Here is a 16616-nt window from a genome sequence, read left to right on the forward strand (position 1 = left end):
CCGCCCCCGTCCGGGTCCGCAGACCCCGCCCGCCCGGGACACAGCCCGCCCAGGGGCGGGGACGGGCCGCCGGACGAGAAGAGGAAGCCCGGGAGGAGAGGACTAGCGGGAGGGAGAGGGGAAGGGGACGCCAGCCGCGGACTGAGGGGATCCCGGCTGGGTGAGAGATGGCAGGTGCACACCAGGCCCTGGACACTGTGGCCGGGACGCCGGGGCAGGTGGCGCTGGCAGAGGGGTCTGGCCTGAGCAATTCATCTGAACACGGGCTGACTAGCGCCCTTGGGGTCTGTGACAGGCGGACCGCCCTCCCGCAGCCGCCTGACCCCTTTCCCAGGAGCCCCCCACCTTGCACTTCCACAGTCAGAGGCCCCGACCCCAGGCAGGAACCAAAGGCCTACCGGGCGACGTAGTTGAGAAGCCTTTGGGCCCGATCCCCGGCTCGGATATGGAGCTCCCAACCAGCGGACCACTTGGCACTGACTGCGCATGCGCAGGAGGGCCAGCGATCCTCTCTGGGTTCTGTGAGAGAAGGTGGGACAGCGAGGGAGGGAGAAGATGGGAGCGGGTGGAGAGGACGGGAAAATTGGAGGGATACAGATGGACAGGATGAGCAGAGAGAAGGAAGGGATCTGGAGAAGGGAGGGTCTTAGAGGAGTTGGAGAAAAAAAGCTTTACCTCTGGGGCACCCCTAGGCGGCAGACCTGCCTCTGTACCCTTCTGTTACCCTTCAAGCCCCGCAGCTCAATTTTACCACCGTGATCCAACCCTCCGTCCGATGCTTCTGCAGAAACCCTAGGGAGATCACACCCGTTGCCCCCACGCGGAGCTGGGTTTTCTGTTGCTCTGAGAACCAAGCACCCGCAGGTGTTGTCGCTCAGAACTACCTTGGGAAGAGCACATATTCCCCTTTTACACGCTGGGAAACAGGCAGGCAGGATCTCTGCCTTAGCTCCACTGTCCCAGGTGTTGGGCTGGCGGGGAGCGGGATGGTACAAGATCAGAGCCCCAGACAGAGCAGACTGCCTGAGTGTTGGTGCATAGTCCCCATCCCTCCTGGGTAAACCATACCCCACCCTAGTGGAAACATCAAGGGCTCACAGTAGTTCCCTGGGTGTGGGAGAGCTGTCCTCATGTGAAGGAAAAGTCCAGCTGGGCTAACAAGCTAAGTCACAAATCTAAGTGTGATAAGTGTCAGTTTACTGATCTAAATTATGCTGGGCTATCTCGTAAATCTGAAGTTTAGTGTCAGTTTATTGGCCTAACAACCTAACTCGTAATTCCAAGCTCAACAAGTGTCAGTAATGTGATCTGTTACAAATTGATAAGCTCCAGTGTACTTATTCCTTGCTTTTTGTTCTTTGAGCCTTATTGGCTAATGCCCCCTTACTTGTAACTAAGCCTTTAAAACCTCATGTGCACGTCTTGGAGGTACTCAAAACTTCGGAGCCGAAGCCCCTCTGAGCCCACCGGCATAATAATTCTGAGTACTCCAACACTCCGATTGGTGCTTTTGTCTTGGCTGGCCTGTTTCCATAACACTCAGCTCCAGTGCCCAGCTTTCTAGGTAGATAGGAGTGTTACCAAGTCGAAATTAATTCTCCTCAGTGCAGGACAGGCCAATAAGTTGGGAGACCAGATGTTGGGGCATGGAATAGCAAGTTTCTGTAGACCTAGATGGCAAACTAATGTCCTGGAAAACCATCTCCCCAAGTCACAATTCAGGCTCCTTTCCTATGTGCTTGGTTAGTGCAAACTTCTTAGTGTAGGAATTCCTTCTTGTTAGAATCCTTTCTTCTTGCAGCTATCTGCGTGGGTCAGATCCCTGTAAACCTCCAACAAAAGAAACGTTATTTTCTATTCTGCAATTTGCTATCTTTTAATGAATGAAAAAGTGTTAAATATCCTTAAAGGTCAGAGCCTTCAGAATAGGGTCTCCTGTTTATTTCAGGCTCTAGGCAACATTGTTTTACAAGCAAGATGAAGCCTAGGTGACAGAGCATAGGGTTAAATTCAAAGGAACAAATCTAATATGGAGTCAGATTTGTTCTGTTATATTACCCGGCCAGATGCCACTTGAGGATTTAAACCCCTTTAAGTTAAAAATAACTAAAATTTTAAAGGAATTTACATACATAGGTGGGAATGTGCAAAGCATATCTGGAAAAGCACCCAAAGGATAGTAAACAGAGGCATCTCCAGAGAGGGCTGAAAGAACAGAGGATGAGGGAAAACATCTTTCACTTGTGTATTTTTGTTCTCTGAGTTTTTTTTAAACCATTTCCTTGTATTTCTTTTTCAGATAAAAGAAATGTGTAATGGAGCAAAGGAGTAATTAGCTTAGCAAATACAGCAGCCATGGAATCATTAGTCATCACTTTTGATTTAAGCCAGAAAGCATTTTTTGACTCTCTCCAATGTGCTCTGTCCTGTTTTAAGACTTCTATTAATATTATTATTATTATTATTATTATTATTATTATTATTATTACTATTACTACAAGTACTACTACTATGACTATTATTATTATTACTATTATTTTATGAAATAATAACACGGTTTACCTCACCCCTGCCCATGGCTGGTGGAAAACCAACTGAGTTTTTCTTGAGTTGTTTTCCAAGGAGTAGAGATGAGTTTATAAACAGAACACATCTTCAGGGCAAAACAGGCAGTGTGCATTACCAGCAGGCCAGACAGCAATGAAGGGTTTTCAATAGAGGCACCCAGAAGCTGAGAGAGAAAGCCTCCAGGACACTACAAAAAGCTGCCCAAACTGCCATCTCCATGGTACTACTGAAATAGGAAAGAACAAATCTGACTCCATATTTGATCTGTTTCTTTGACTTTAACAAAGCCAAGTTAATATGCTCCGGTCTTTTCATGGGTTATGATGTCACAGAGGAAACGGACAGGTCAACAAGGAACCACTCTGCCGTGATCACGGAGCCGGGGAAAGGGATGGGCTGCAAGATGTATGAAGCAGCCACAACTGTGCCCGTGCTTCTAGGCAGGTATCCAAAATCGCCTCGACAAGGTGTCAAACATTTGTGCCCATGTCCTCATCAACAGACATGTATTAAAGACAAATGGAAACATATAAAAGGCCAATACCCTTGCTGGGTACACCGTCCAAAGAACAAAGTCTCAGTTTGACAACTGGCCATCTCGGTTCCATGGGATTCATTCTTGGAGAACCTTAAAAACCACTCTTCTGTCCTCAAGAATTGCTGCATATTTGTCCTATCTTTGGCTCAGGGATGCAGCACGTTCAAGTGAACTTTAATGTCTGCACAGATTTGACTGTCTTTTTCCAGGTTCACTTGTCCATTCAAAAGAGGCCTGAGCTAAGTCCATCCTCCGTAAGATCTATTCCCTCCAGTGACAGCTCATTGAGCCTGCAATTAAAAGCCAAGTGAACAAGACTGTCCTCAGCTAAAAAGTTCACCGATCTTTCACTGTTTTCTTAATCTCCTCTCCTGGCTAATTGCAACAGACTAACACCTCCCTCCACCAAGATACCCAACTATGTCATTTTTCTCCCCAAAGAGAAAATAAGGTCCATAAAATAGGAGACAACTCCATAGTCACCTCTGAATTCTTAGCATATAGTAATGTCAATAAATACAACTCAGATTATTGTTAGTTTCCTTTAAAACCTTTCTGGTTATTTGAATGAGACCTTGGAAGAGAGGTGTTTGCTGTCCAGTATCTTGATCCACAAGACTCTGGAGGCCTTTTTCGGAATAGCTGTTCACTGATTCATTCAAAATACAACTTATCAATCAAGGAGTAGCTGTGCTTTTCTGCCAGGAGTTTGTGGTCACTCTCATGCCAGAACAGCTTTAAACTATATCCTTACTTTGGATTTGTTATTTTTCCCCTCTTCCAACAAAATTGACTTTTCTTACTTTCTTGTTTTGAGGAATTTTTTTTTCCTATTTCACCCTTTAGTAAAGCAAGATTCTCAGGATGGGCTTGGCCCATTATATGATCACCCATCCAACTCCTAGTGTGAGAGGTCTGGGGCTCACATCCCTCCCTCCTGTCAAGGCAACTGAAAATCAGTTCAGGAGCCAACCAGCACACCACGGCTTCTAACGCTCACGTATCTCTCAGAAACCCTGCTTTCTCGTTTGTCTTGGCTTCTGAGAATTTTCCCTCACTTTCTTGACAATGAGTTGTGCAGCTTGAAAGATGAGGAAGGAAGGTTTTATTTCTCAATCAGCATTTTAAGGAACTTGTGTAATGAAGGTTTTCAGGAGTTTCTAGTACCCTCCATTGCCGAGACAGAAAACACACTAGACATTTTCTAAATTTAGTTCTCATGTGCATTTTTTCTGTGCTTTTTTTTTCTTAACTGCTAACAGACATTTTTTAATTAAAAAAAAATAAGGCCCCAAAAAGAATAGAACACTGAAGGGGCAAACAAAATTAAAGGGCAAAGACAGAAAAATGATAACTACTCTACAAAGTTAATGTAATACATACACTATGTATCAGATCAGCAATTCTCAGTAACAGCTAATTGAAACATGACCATGAGGTAAAATTTCTCTCCTGTCAGGACATGGCCAACAGAAAATACAATTAAACCAACAAACTAATTTCCTAAGTCTGGCGAGGTACAGAAGTCTACAAGCTAAATGTGTCTTATTCTAGAAAAGAGGGAGTCTCACCAGCTCTTTTCTGTGGAGCCTGAGCCCACGGGAGGACGGTGAAGTGAGCTCTGTAAGTACCCAATTAGCAAAGTGAGTGATGAATAAATAGACGTGAGCTTTGATGACAGAGATAATACTACTATTCGTTTGTCCTTTAAAGTATGACTTCACGTTCAGTGATCAATACTTCGGCGTCCTTAGGAGTTGAGATTTTAGGAAAATGCACAACCTGGGCCCAGATCTCCTCTTTAAGCTCGTGACACTGCAGTTAGTTGTCTCAAAGGCAGCTCCAACTCCACATGCAAAGAGCTGACTTCACGGTGTTCCTCCCATAGCCGTCCTTACCAGGGCCCCTGGTCGGAGGGTAAGGTCTCCCTGCGTCTCCCAACTCAGGCCCATCACTCACAGATGTGAATGGACCCCTCCTTCAGGGACCAGATATCCTCAGACACCGAGTCCCACTACCCTCAACTGACCTACCAGATACTCACTGGCACTCACTCAGCACTGACCCTCTGCTGGAGACCACGCTGCACACTGCACAGTGTATCTCACTGGATCTCCACAATAGTCCTGGGAATTGGGTACATCACTGCTTCAACTGATTAGATAAATTGTTTCACTTCCTTGCGTGCGTCATTCAAACTGACACGGCTACTAAGCCACAAGCCTGGGCCTGAAAACCACTTGAAAATTGGACACTGCTACACCTCGCAGCCACCCTACTCTGACTCATCACATCATCTCCTGCCAAGCCTTCTAAATGTTTCCAAACATTCTAGAAGACAAATATGAACTATGAGAGCACCCCACTCTCCTACTTAAAATCTGTCAATGATGGTTCACTCCCCTTAGGAGAAAGCCCAACCAGGCCTGAGCACAGCCTAAGGCCCCAGCATCCGCTTTCCCTGCACGGCCGCGCCGCCTCACCCACCACGCAGCTCTACACGTGCCGTGTCTAGGACAGGGATGCTGACTCCGCACAACCCAGGGCTTGTCTCACTCGAACAATGATCACCTTCTTCAGTGTTCATCTTCTTCATTGCTGACTCTCACAAAAATGTTTTCTCATGATGAATCAATATCTTTTTCCTTACAACTGCCCATCATTAATAATGAGCTCCCCCCAAAGAGAGAAGACCTAATTCTCAGTCTCCTTATCTGTAAAGTGAGAATAACAAGGAAATATGTGAGGTTTCAAGAGAAATAATATTCATGTGAGGCTGAGGGACAATTCCATCATACAGTAAGCATTCAATATGTGCTTACTTAATATTAATAAGAATATATTGCATTCTAGCAACCTTCAATCAATGTTTTATGACTTTGTCCAACAGACTACTGACAAACTGTTGGACGAACCACTTTGAGCAGATCAGCACAAGCATACTGGGAGAGGTAAGTGCTGACTCCAGTTACAGCTGCAGCCACCCAGCACTACGGGGCGGGGGCAGTTTGCTCAAACTCTTACATGTTGCTTGAGCATTTAGTTCTCATTATAGAATAAAGACAGTTGTTCTTTAGTCAAAGCTCCTGAAACATAAATCTTCAAAGATTGATGCAAATTAGGTTTCAAGTACAACACTCTCACTAGAATTTATTTGAAAATTATAGTCTTAGCTACTCCGCACATCAAAAGGGCATAATCTTAATGTATCTGACTAAATACACTGAAAGGGTTGTTTAAAAGTAATTAAGAAGAAGCCATTCAGAATAAGCTCTCAGTATCATCTGCACAAAGACCCACCCAAGGGTCTCATTTCTCACTTCCACATAGGTGTTTTCAAGTAGCTTACCTTGGGTCTTGGTTTCTTATAACACGGGGCGGGGAATAGTTGTGGATAGATTTATGTAGCAAATATATACCAAGGGTATTTGTTGTGAAGGAATTCTACAAATAAGAAGATTGATACATAGTCCCACCCATAAGAAATTCAGCCTTTCCATTTACAACAGCATTAAAAATAAAGTGAGAGATACATTTAACAAAAATTTACAAGATTTGTACATTGAACTTTTTGAAGTATCACCAGAATAAATTTTAAAAGATCTACATATATGGAAGACATCCCATTTTCATGGAATGATTGACAATATTATTAAAAATGTTAAGAATCCTCAAAGTGAACTATATATTCAGTGGAATCCCTATCAAAATTCCAGCTGACTTCTATGCAAAATTGAAAAACTGATCCCAAAATTCACATGGACGTGCAAGGGGCCCAGGACAGCAAAAACAACCTTGAAAAAGAAGAGTAAAGTTGGAGGACTCACTTTAAAGTGTACTAAAATGCTATAGTACTAAGTCAGTATGATACTGGCATAAGTTTGGATAAATAAGTCTAAGAGACACAATAAAAACCCACGGGGAAAAACTTACATTTACAGACACTTTTCCACTAGGGGGCCAAAAACACTCCATTGAAAGAATAGTCTATTCAACTAATGGTTCAGGGACAGCTGGGTATCTGCAGGCAAAAGAATCAATCTGGAATCTGAACACCCATATTTTATATAACAAATAAAATTAATTGAAAATAGATCACAGACAGAAATGTAAAAATTAAACCTATAAACTTTCTAAAAGAAGACACAGTATAAATCTTTGTGGGCCTAGGATAGGCTTTGGTTTCCTAGATACAAAACCAAGAGCACAAGTGATAGAAGGAAAAAGCAGATAAACTGGACTTCATCAAAACTAAAACCTTTTTCTTACAAAGGACATCATCAAGAAAGTGAAATGACAGGGGAAAAGGGTATCTCAAGTCAGAGAGTGCGTGCTTTGCAAAAAAATAAAATAAATCTTTACATCAAACTACCTCCCTTGTAAAGAAATTGTTTTAATGTTTAAAAAAATATAGTTAAAGGACAATGTGCAGAATAGAAGAAAAATTTTGCAAAGCATGTATCTAATAAGAGAGTAGTATCCAGGATATATAACGAATGCTTACAACTGAACAATACAAAAAAATACACCCAATTTTTAAATTTACCACGAATTTAAATAGATATACAAATGGCCAATAATCATATGAAAAGATGCTCAGCATCACTAGGGAAGTCAAAAACAAAATGAGATCTCATTTTACACCCACTAGGATGGTTATAACCAAAACATGGACAATAACAAATGTCGTTCAGGAGGCAGAGAAACCTCATATGCGGCCAGGGGAAAGGAACAATGTTGCAGCTTCTTTGGAGAAGTCTGGTATTTCCTCAAAAGCTTAGAGTTATATGTCTCAGCAATTCCACTCCTACATATAGAGTCATCTCTCAATATCCTTGGGGGGTTGGTTTCAGGAACCCCACACCCTGGATACCATAATCCAAGGATGTTCGAGTCCCTTTACAATCAACCATCTGGATTCATGTAGTGGAAACTACAGATATGGCGGGGCAAATGTACAGCCAACAGAATGAAAACATATTCTCATAAAAAATTTCACATCAATATTCATAGCAGTATCATTCAGGGTAGCCAAAAGTTACTAACAATATCCATCCATCAATGAACGGATAAACACATTTACCAAGAATAGGCCCACAAACTTTTGGTCATTGAAACTTTGACAAAGGAGGTGAGAACATACAATGGAGTAAAGACAGCCTCTTCAGCAAATGGTGTAGGGAAAACTTAACAGCTGCATGTAAATCATTGAAGTTAGACTACTCCCTCACAGAATATACAAAAATGAATACAAAATGTGTTAAAGACTTAAACATGTAGACAAGACACTATAAACCTCTTAGAAGCAACCATAGGCAAAACATCTGACATACATCTCAGCAATGTTTTCCTAGAGCAGTCTACTCAAGCAATAGTAAAACAACCAAAAATATACAAGAGGGATCTAATTAAACTTACAAGCTTTTGCACAGCTATGGAAACAGTAAGCAAAACAAAAAGACAACCAAACTATGGAATGGGAGAAAATATTTACAATAAATGAAACTGCTAGGGGCTTAATTCCCAGAATATGTAAACAGCTTTTACACTTAATAAGAAAGAAAAACAAACAATTCAATTCAAAAATTGGCAGAAGTCCTAAAGAAACATTTCTCCAATGAAGACGTACAAATGGCCAGTAGCCACATAAAAAAATATTCAATATCATTATCAGAGAAATGCAAATCAAAACTGCAATCAAGTATCACCTCTCACCAGTCAGAATAGCCATCATTCAGAAGTTCACTGACAATAAATACTGGAAAGTCTGCGGAGAATTGGGAACACACCTGCACTGTGGTGGGGATACAGTTTGGTGGAGCCATTGTGGAAAAGTGTATAGATGTTCCTCTAAAGACATAAAATTGACCTCCCAGATGACCCAGCAATCCCACTCCTGGGCATATATCCAGAAGGAACCCTAATTGAAAAAGACACCTACACCCCAATGTACACAGCAGCACTATTTACAATATCAAGACATGGAAGCAACGGAAATGTCCACTGAGAGATGACTGGATAAAGAGGTTGTAGCATATTTGTCCAATAGACTACTATTCAGCCATAAAATAATAATAAAATAATGACATTGGCAGCAACATCAATGGACCTGGAGAATGTCATTCTAAGTGAAGTAAGCCAGAAAGAGAAAGGAAAATACCATATGAGATTGCTCACATGTGGACTCTAAAAAAAAAAAATAGAAAGAAACAAAAAAAATAAACTTATCTACAGAACAGAAACAGACACAGAGACATAGAAACCAAACTATGGTTACCAGTGGGGAGAGGGTGTGGGAAGGAATAAACTGGGAGTTCAAGATTTGCAGATACTGAGTATGTAAAGAATAAACAGCAAGTTTATACTGTATAGCACAGGAGAATATATTTAATATCTTATAGTAACTTATGTTTAAAAAGAGGATGAAAATGAATACAGGTAGGTTCCTATTTAGCTGAAGTGTTGTGCAGTACACAAGAAACTAACACAAAATTATAAACTAACAAGACTTCAATGAAAATATTTTTAAATAGACCAAAAACGAAAACAAAGGAAAAGGATATTATCAAGCAAAAAGAATAAAGTACTGATTCAGGCTACAATTATGGATGAACCTTGAAACTTTATGCTAAAATAAGCCAGACACAGAAAGCCAAATAGTGCCCTTTAAAGTGAACTGTATCTAAGCGTTTATTGTACTACTCCTGTAAATTTTCCAGAGGTTTGAAATCTATCAATATCAAAATAAAATGTATTATGCATTAAAAACTTAAAACGCTTCCTCACAGGAGGGCTTTAATTATTAAATGCAGAAACGCATATAAAGCTCTTGGAAAAACAATTTGCACGTCCACACACAGTCACTGCTGTCACTGCCACTCAGAGGGTGGTGACAGCGCTGATGAGAGCTGCCTCCACTCGCTCCCCTGCAGAAAGGAGTGAAGGCCTGAGCTCTGACAGGCAGGGTGAGCGTGAACCTGAGTCATACACAGCCACGTTCCAGACTCTGCGTTACCCAACTTTCTTATACAAACTGCAACATGTAATGTAAACACGCTAGAGGGATGTATCTTACAACACAGGGAATACAGACAATGTTTTACAGTAACTATAAATGGAGCATCTATTGTACACCTGAAACTAATATCATATTTTAAATCAGCTATATTTTTATGAAAAATTAAAAAATATTTTTAAAATGCTATCACTTTAATATTCAATTCGGTTTTTAAGTTACTACTAAACAGCTCAGAATGTATAAAAGCATTTAATTGTGCTGTTTGCTTACATATTTATTTACATTCAGCCTCTTGCTAAAAGAGAATTTAAACAATTCTGTTAAACACAGCTTAACAACCATAACAACAAAAGGCAAAACGGAGAGTGAAGAGAAAATGGAGATTCAATACTTAAATGAAACCAGGGGGAAGTAAACTCATAAAAATGGATTCCATGAAGTCAGGGCAAGTGTTAAGGCTGACTAGAAATTCAGCTGTAGGATTCTTGGCAGCGAAACCAAAAAGAAAAGATGATGGGGCGGGTGGTAGAGCGTGTGCTTAGCGTGCACGGGGTCCTGGGTTGAAGCCCCAGGGCTTCCACTAACAGGTAAATACATCTAATTAACTGCCCCCCTAAAAGATCACCAAAGAAAAGAAAAAGAGAAATTTCTTTCCCAAAGAACCCTGATATTAAATTTGGATTAAATATTAAAAAAAAGAAAAAAAGAAAAATTCAAAAGATAAGTGACACTGAAGGAAAACCACAGCTGGCCTAACAAGCTAAGTCACAAATCAAAGTGTGATAAGTGTCGGTTTCCTGATCTAAGTTTTGCTGGGCTACCTGGTAAATCTGAAGTTTAGTGTCAGTTTACTGGGCTAATAAGCTAACCCGAAAATCCAAGGTCAACAGTTGTCAGTAACGTGATCTGTTCCAAATTGATAAGCTTCAGTGTACTGATTCCTTGCTTTTTGTTGTTTGAGCCTTATTGGGTATTAGCCCCATACTTGTAATTAACCCTATAAAACCTCATGTGCACGTCTTGGAGGTGCTCAGAGCTTTGGAAAAGAAACCCCTCTGAGCCCGCCAGCGTAATAAATCTCAGTACTCCAACCCTCTGTGTGATTCTTATTTCTTGGCTGGCCTTTTGTTTCCATAACAACACAAGCGATAATGCCCGTGAGATAAATCTGGGGAGGCTGCTGGTAAGTCGCCATGTCTCACGTGGGAAAATCTGAAACATCCTTCTCACCACTCAGAGTCATCATAAGCCCACACCACACCTCCTGCCGTTAAATGCAGGAGCACGGTTAGGGCCCGGCCTTTGCTGTCTTTGTGTCATCACAGTGATACAGGATGGAAGGGGGAAGAGCACAGCCATTCAAGGAAGGCCGCAGCAATTGACATCAAAATGGTGAAGGATTCAACCCCCAATAGGCCTTGAGGCTCAGGATGAAGAGATTTAACTTCTAGCAGATCTTGAGATTCAATAAACATCCATTGTAATAGTAACCTGGTGAATAACATGCCCCAGGCACCATGGCAGTCCCAATGATAGCCACAAAAGGTCAAAGGGTGGGAAATGGCCAACTCCCTGGGAATCCTAGCCCCTTGCCCTAAGGCTGGTCCTTCTACTTATTAGCATATGAAACCACCAAGCCCAAGAAAACAAGCAACACAGCGCCACCTCGCGGTCACCACTCTCTGTCCCTCTTTGGAGAAGACAGACCTTCTGTCTGTGGGGTGTGTACCTACTTCTAATCTGTGCATGAAACCCCCACACCTCGTGACGTTTCTCTTGCATTTCAATGTATCTGTCTGAATATATATACCTTTACTCAACACTGGCTTGCTCTTGAATTCTTTACTGCATGAAGTCAAAGAACAAAATCTGGTGGGGCACATCCCAGGGGCTCAACGAAAGCCTGGGACACAGCCCTTCTCATGCCCAACGTTTTTTATTCTTGTATCAACAGGACTGGGCTGTGAAGTGACGTCTGAGGCCCCAGCTAAGGGACAGAACCAGCTTCCAGGGTTCCAATTTGCGGGCAGCCTCTCCCCCAGCTTGGGCCTTGGGGTCTGCCCGGTTCTCTGTGTTTCTCTGTTGTGCTGACTCCCCAGCCATACAGCGTACTCCTAGGCCTGTCCCCACAAAACCCTTCTCTCCAAAATACAAGCACGTCATGTCACAATCCTCTTGTTCAACCAGGAAATGTTCAGCCCACTTTTTTCCTCCCCAATAAATTACCCAACTGTCCTCCCTCCCATCACATCACTTCTTTCTTTGTGAGAACTCTGCACTCGCCACACCCCATCATGAACACAGGTGTCTTGCTGGCTGTGACCGAGATGTTTCTTTCTCACACAGCAAGCGTCCTTTCACTTTCCCCTTGTTACCTTAAAAAAGCCTTTCCTGAGTCACCCACCCCTCTGATTATGAACTCACAATGTGCTGAAGTTGCAGTCACTATGTGCATACATCCCAGTTTTGGCTAGGTTTCCATCACAAGATCTTCATTAAGGAGCTGCATCAAGAAGTTATACAGGGTATTCTTACATCAGAGTGGAGGAACCTGCAAAAAATTTAAACGGCTTTGAAGAGAGTGTTAACCAGGGACAGAGATGTCGCGGGTCCTAGTCAAAAGTGTCATGAGGAAAAATGTTCTCCCAAGGCTCAGAGTGGCTTCTGAACACAGAATCCTCAGGGAGGAGGTGACAGGCAGTGATTAGGGTGGGTGATACAGGTTACGCTCCCCCAGCTGGGGAAGAATAGGTTTTTTTCTTGTTTTCCAAACAATTTCTTACTATCTTTTTCTCTTATTGCCACATACCATTTCCTACGAATTAAGCATATCAATGTCAGTCACTTGGGCCACTTGGGAGAAGCTACACGATGCCATTCACAGGGATGGGGCATGACAGCCACACCAGTCTAGGTTGAAAGACCAGTGGGGGTATTTGCAAGGTAATCACGGGCATGCAACAAACTCCCCAGCTTCAATGACCTCATCTCAAAGCTGGGGTCAATAAAACTACCAAGCAAATTGCGTGAAGATTATGGCCAATGTTTACTAGGTAAGTGCCCGTGAAAGCTGCCGCTTAATGGGGAATGAGTACGATCAATGAGGCCCTGTCTACCTGCCCACATGCGCCCTGCCTTCCTGCCTTGCTGCAACAGCAGAACTTGTTTAGCTGAGATGAACACCCCCAGAGCAGCCCAGACGGGAAAGCTCCCAGCTCTGCACGGCGAGACGTGTTCCTTTCCTTCTCAGAGCTGATCACAGTTTGCTGTCGTCTGTTTTTATGTTTATCCCTTTTGTAACTCCCTCTCCTCCGGAGTTTTTGCTCAAGCAGCACAGGGCCAGGTGTGTCTTGGGTCCTGCCGGATATTCTGGGCAGGGAAACAGCCAACTCCATATCTGGCTCTGGTGCTGAACGGAGAGAGCAGAAGGCCCAGGGGCCCATGCTGAACTGAGGCCCCTGCACCCAAAATTATGGTCTGACCTTGGGCAAATTACACAGTCTTCTTTACCCTGAGATTCCTCATCTGTCCATGAAAATAACTGCCCATGTCACACAGAGTTACAAGTATTAAAGGAAATCAACAAATTCACAACCTAGCCAAGGGGCTACAAGTGCATCCTCAACAGACAAATGCTGCCTTTACGGCTCTGACGCACGCTAAGCGGGGCGGCCCCACACAGTGAACACTGCTAAGTGCCAGGGTGTTAAATGCTTCATGTGTGCTATAATACTCTTTAGATCTTACAACAATCCCAGGAAGAAATGAATATTATCATGCCCATTTCACAGATTCACCAACAGGTTGAGAGTATGCATTCTATTCCAAGGCCCTATGGTGAAGAAATGGCAATTTAAACCGGAATCTGGGCCCAGGCCTTGGCTCCATCTCTCTCCCATCCACCTGACCACTTGCCTATGAATTCCACCTGTCCAATATAAAAGTTTGCAGCCGGCCATCCCTTAAAAGCAATGTGTGCCACCGTTTGTCAATGTTGTTTAATTACCATAAACTGTTCTCAGAAACCACTACAGTAAAGAAAGTTGGACTTAAGGAATTCTGCATTGCGTTCTCCTGCAATGTGCAGGATCCCTTTCCTACACCTCCAAATCCAAGTGTATGCTTCCTCCGTGTTTATGTTTGCACACGGCTTATTAAAGCAGAAGGTATCTGCAGTAATTCCATCTCGGTTGCTTTCCAAGTTTGCAGATGATCCATATTCGGTCTGTGAACGAAAAACTACAATGTGAATGAGAATACTGCAACCATGTCAGTAAACAAAGAATACTGATACCAAGTCATTAAAGGCTTCCGCCACTCCCCGGCGAGGACAGGCCTGCAGCCCAGCCACTGCAGCAACTCACAATGGTGCCCTCTGAGCAGACTCAGAATAAGAAAGGACGGGCTACTGGCCCGAGATAGCTAGGTGCTTGTCTAAAAAATGAATTCAGTGAGTCCTAATATTTGCTTCCTCCCATTCATACAAAATCACTAAATTCTTGAACTTGAGATACCTGGCTTTCTTTAGATAACAAGTAATCTTTTATTGTTCCAACAACCTGGTCTTTGTTGTAAAGCTCCTATATATCCTAGCTCTTCCTCAACCTCTTGGGAGCAGTCCCTCAGAGAGTTCTGAGAGACGGTCATCCTGGCTCGAGTCCTCCCGCCAAATGAAACATAACTCTTAACTTTTAGGCTGCACGTTTATTTCAGTCAACAGTTTTGGACACCATGAAGCACCACAGCAGATTTCTCTCCACCTGAACTCTCCAAGTAACCAGAGCCTTGGTACCAGCAGTGGCCCTTTGTGCTCATCCGCCTCCTCGGGGGGTCCAGATGAATTTGGCTGAGTCTCTCCTGGTTCTCAGATCTCACATATTGGTTGATGATCCTAAGTTTTATCTGGCGGTGTATCCAGGTACGTGGCCCTCCAGTTGAAAGAAACTGAGGTGAATTACCCACCCAGTGGAGACATCCCGAGTGGGTCCAAGTTGAAAGACACTGGGTTCAGGACTGAGTGGTTAGGTAAGAGGCTGGTCTAATGTTTTCCTCAATTTGGTTACCTCCATTGAATTTTTCAGGATAAAAGTAAAACTCTTATGAGGAAACTTTCAACTCCAAATTTTGGACCATCCTCCTGGCTGGTAACAGCATTCTCGGGTGACAGGGAATCTTCCAGGAGTGGTAGACACAAAGACTTCATGCCACAGAGTTGTCCCTGTGGGAAATCTTACTAGCAAATTTATTCTGAGAACCCGACCTTACAATGGGGAATAGAACTTTCAAAAAAAAAAATAAAGAACAGAAAAGAAAAGAAAAAGAAATGACAGATTGCCAGTCTCCAAGTAAAACCCCAGCCAGATTTATGTACATACAAAACTTACAACATTAATCGGGAATAAGAAAAAAAAAAACTCACTCTGGAAATAACCAGGCCTGATAAAAACATTTTTTGGCATTCTGAACTTGTAAAAACAAAATCCCCTTTAGTGGGAACTTGGATTTCTCTTCCTGTGTCCTTGAAATATAAACGTTTTATCTTTCTCTGGATGTTTTAAGTGTGTGCATGTAAGTATATATATGTTTAGTTTAGTTTTTAAAGGAAACCTTGGACTCTGCCATACAAAAGTTCAAGTATTGTGTACATACGGTGGCCACGCAAATAAATTGGGATTCTAAGCAATTCTTTGATTGTACCAATTTTCAGATATTTTGCCATCTTAAACTTTGTTGCATCAGCCTGGACCACGAAGGCTTTAAGCTTTTGGAGAGTAAACCTTTGAATTTTATTTAGGCAACACCCCGACTCTCATGTGGAAGGGCCTCTTCATCTTATTGGTTTAAAATCACTATATATATATATATATATATATATATTTATATATATATAAATTGATGGCCATATGATGGATTTTTTAATTTGGAAAAACTTTTTAATTGGTGAAAGTTTAAAGAGATCTCATTATAAACGGCTGTTTTATTGGTACCTATTAAAATAAAGTTTAAATGCAGAAAAATATATCTAATGGTTAACCTAAGAACTCAGATATAAAAATATAACTGGTTTGAAAAGCTACATTTTTGTTTTTCCTTTCTGATAAATGTTTCTAGAGATGCTAATAAAAACTTAGTATAATTAATGTTAATTAGGTTGAATAACTGGAAAAAGGATTGTAAAAATGTCAAAAAAACAGATAAGTGGCTTATCCCAAAAGGATAAATATTTTTATATGGTTATTTTGAATGAGATAAATAAAATGGACATTTTTGGATTTACATACAGGGTTTTGATACTACACTACGTAAAGTTAAAAAAAAAGGGCCAAAGAGTTCACCTACTCCCCCCCAACATTAAAGTTCAAACAAGTCCGTTTTATTTACCACAGTTTAACATATATTTATATGTAGACTGAAATACTTGATCAAGGATTGGGACAACAGACCAATTAATGAAATTAAAAATCGAGAAGGGCCTAAGCTCTTTGGCTGAAA

At 42.0% G+C, this 16616-nt stretch overlaps 1 protein-coding gene across 1 annotated transcript in view; it reads right to left on the minus strand.

Moving 5' to 3' along the window:
* LOC140693512 (uncharacterized) overlaps positions 1 to 16616 on the minus strand; it is a 52285-nt gene that overhangs the window by 20228 nt on the left and 15441 nt on the right. The window contains exon 5 of the mRNA XM_072957332.1: positions 12549 to 12675. The gene's annotated coding sequence lies outside the window, so the exon portion shown is untranslated. The remainder of the gene's footprint in view (positions 1 to 12548; positions 12676 to 16616) is intronic.

This window comes from Vicugna pacos, unplaced genomic scaffold, assembly GCF_048564905.1.
Source record: "Vicugna pacos unplaced genomic scaffold, VicPac4 scaffold_19, whole genome shotgun sequence".
Lineage (NCBI taxonomy): Eukaryota > Metazoa > Chordata > Mammalia > Artiodactyla > Camelidae > Vicugna > Vicugna pacos.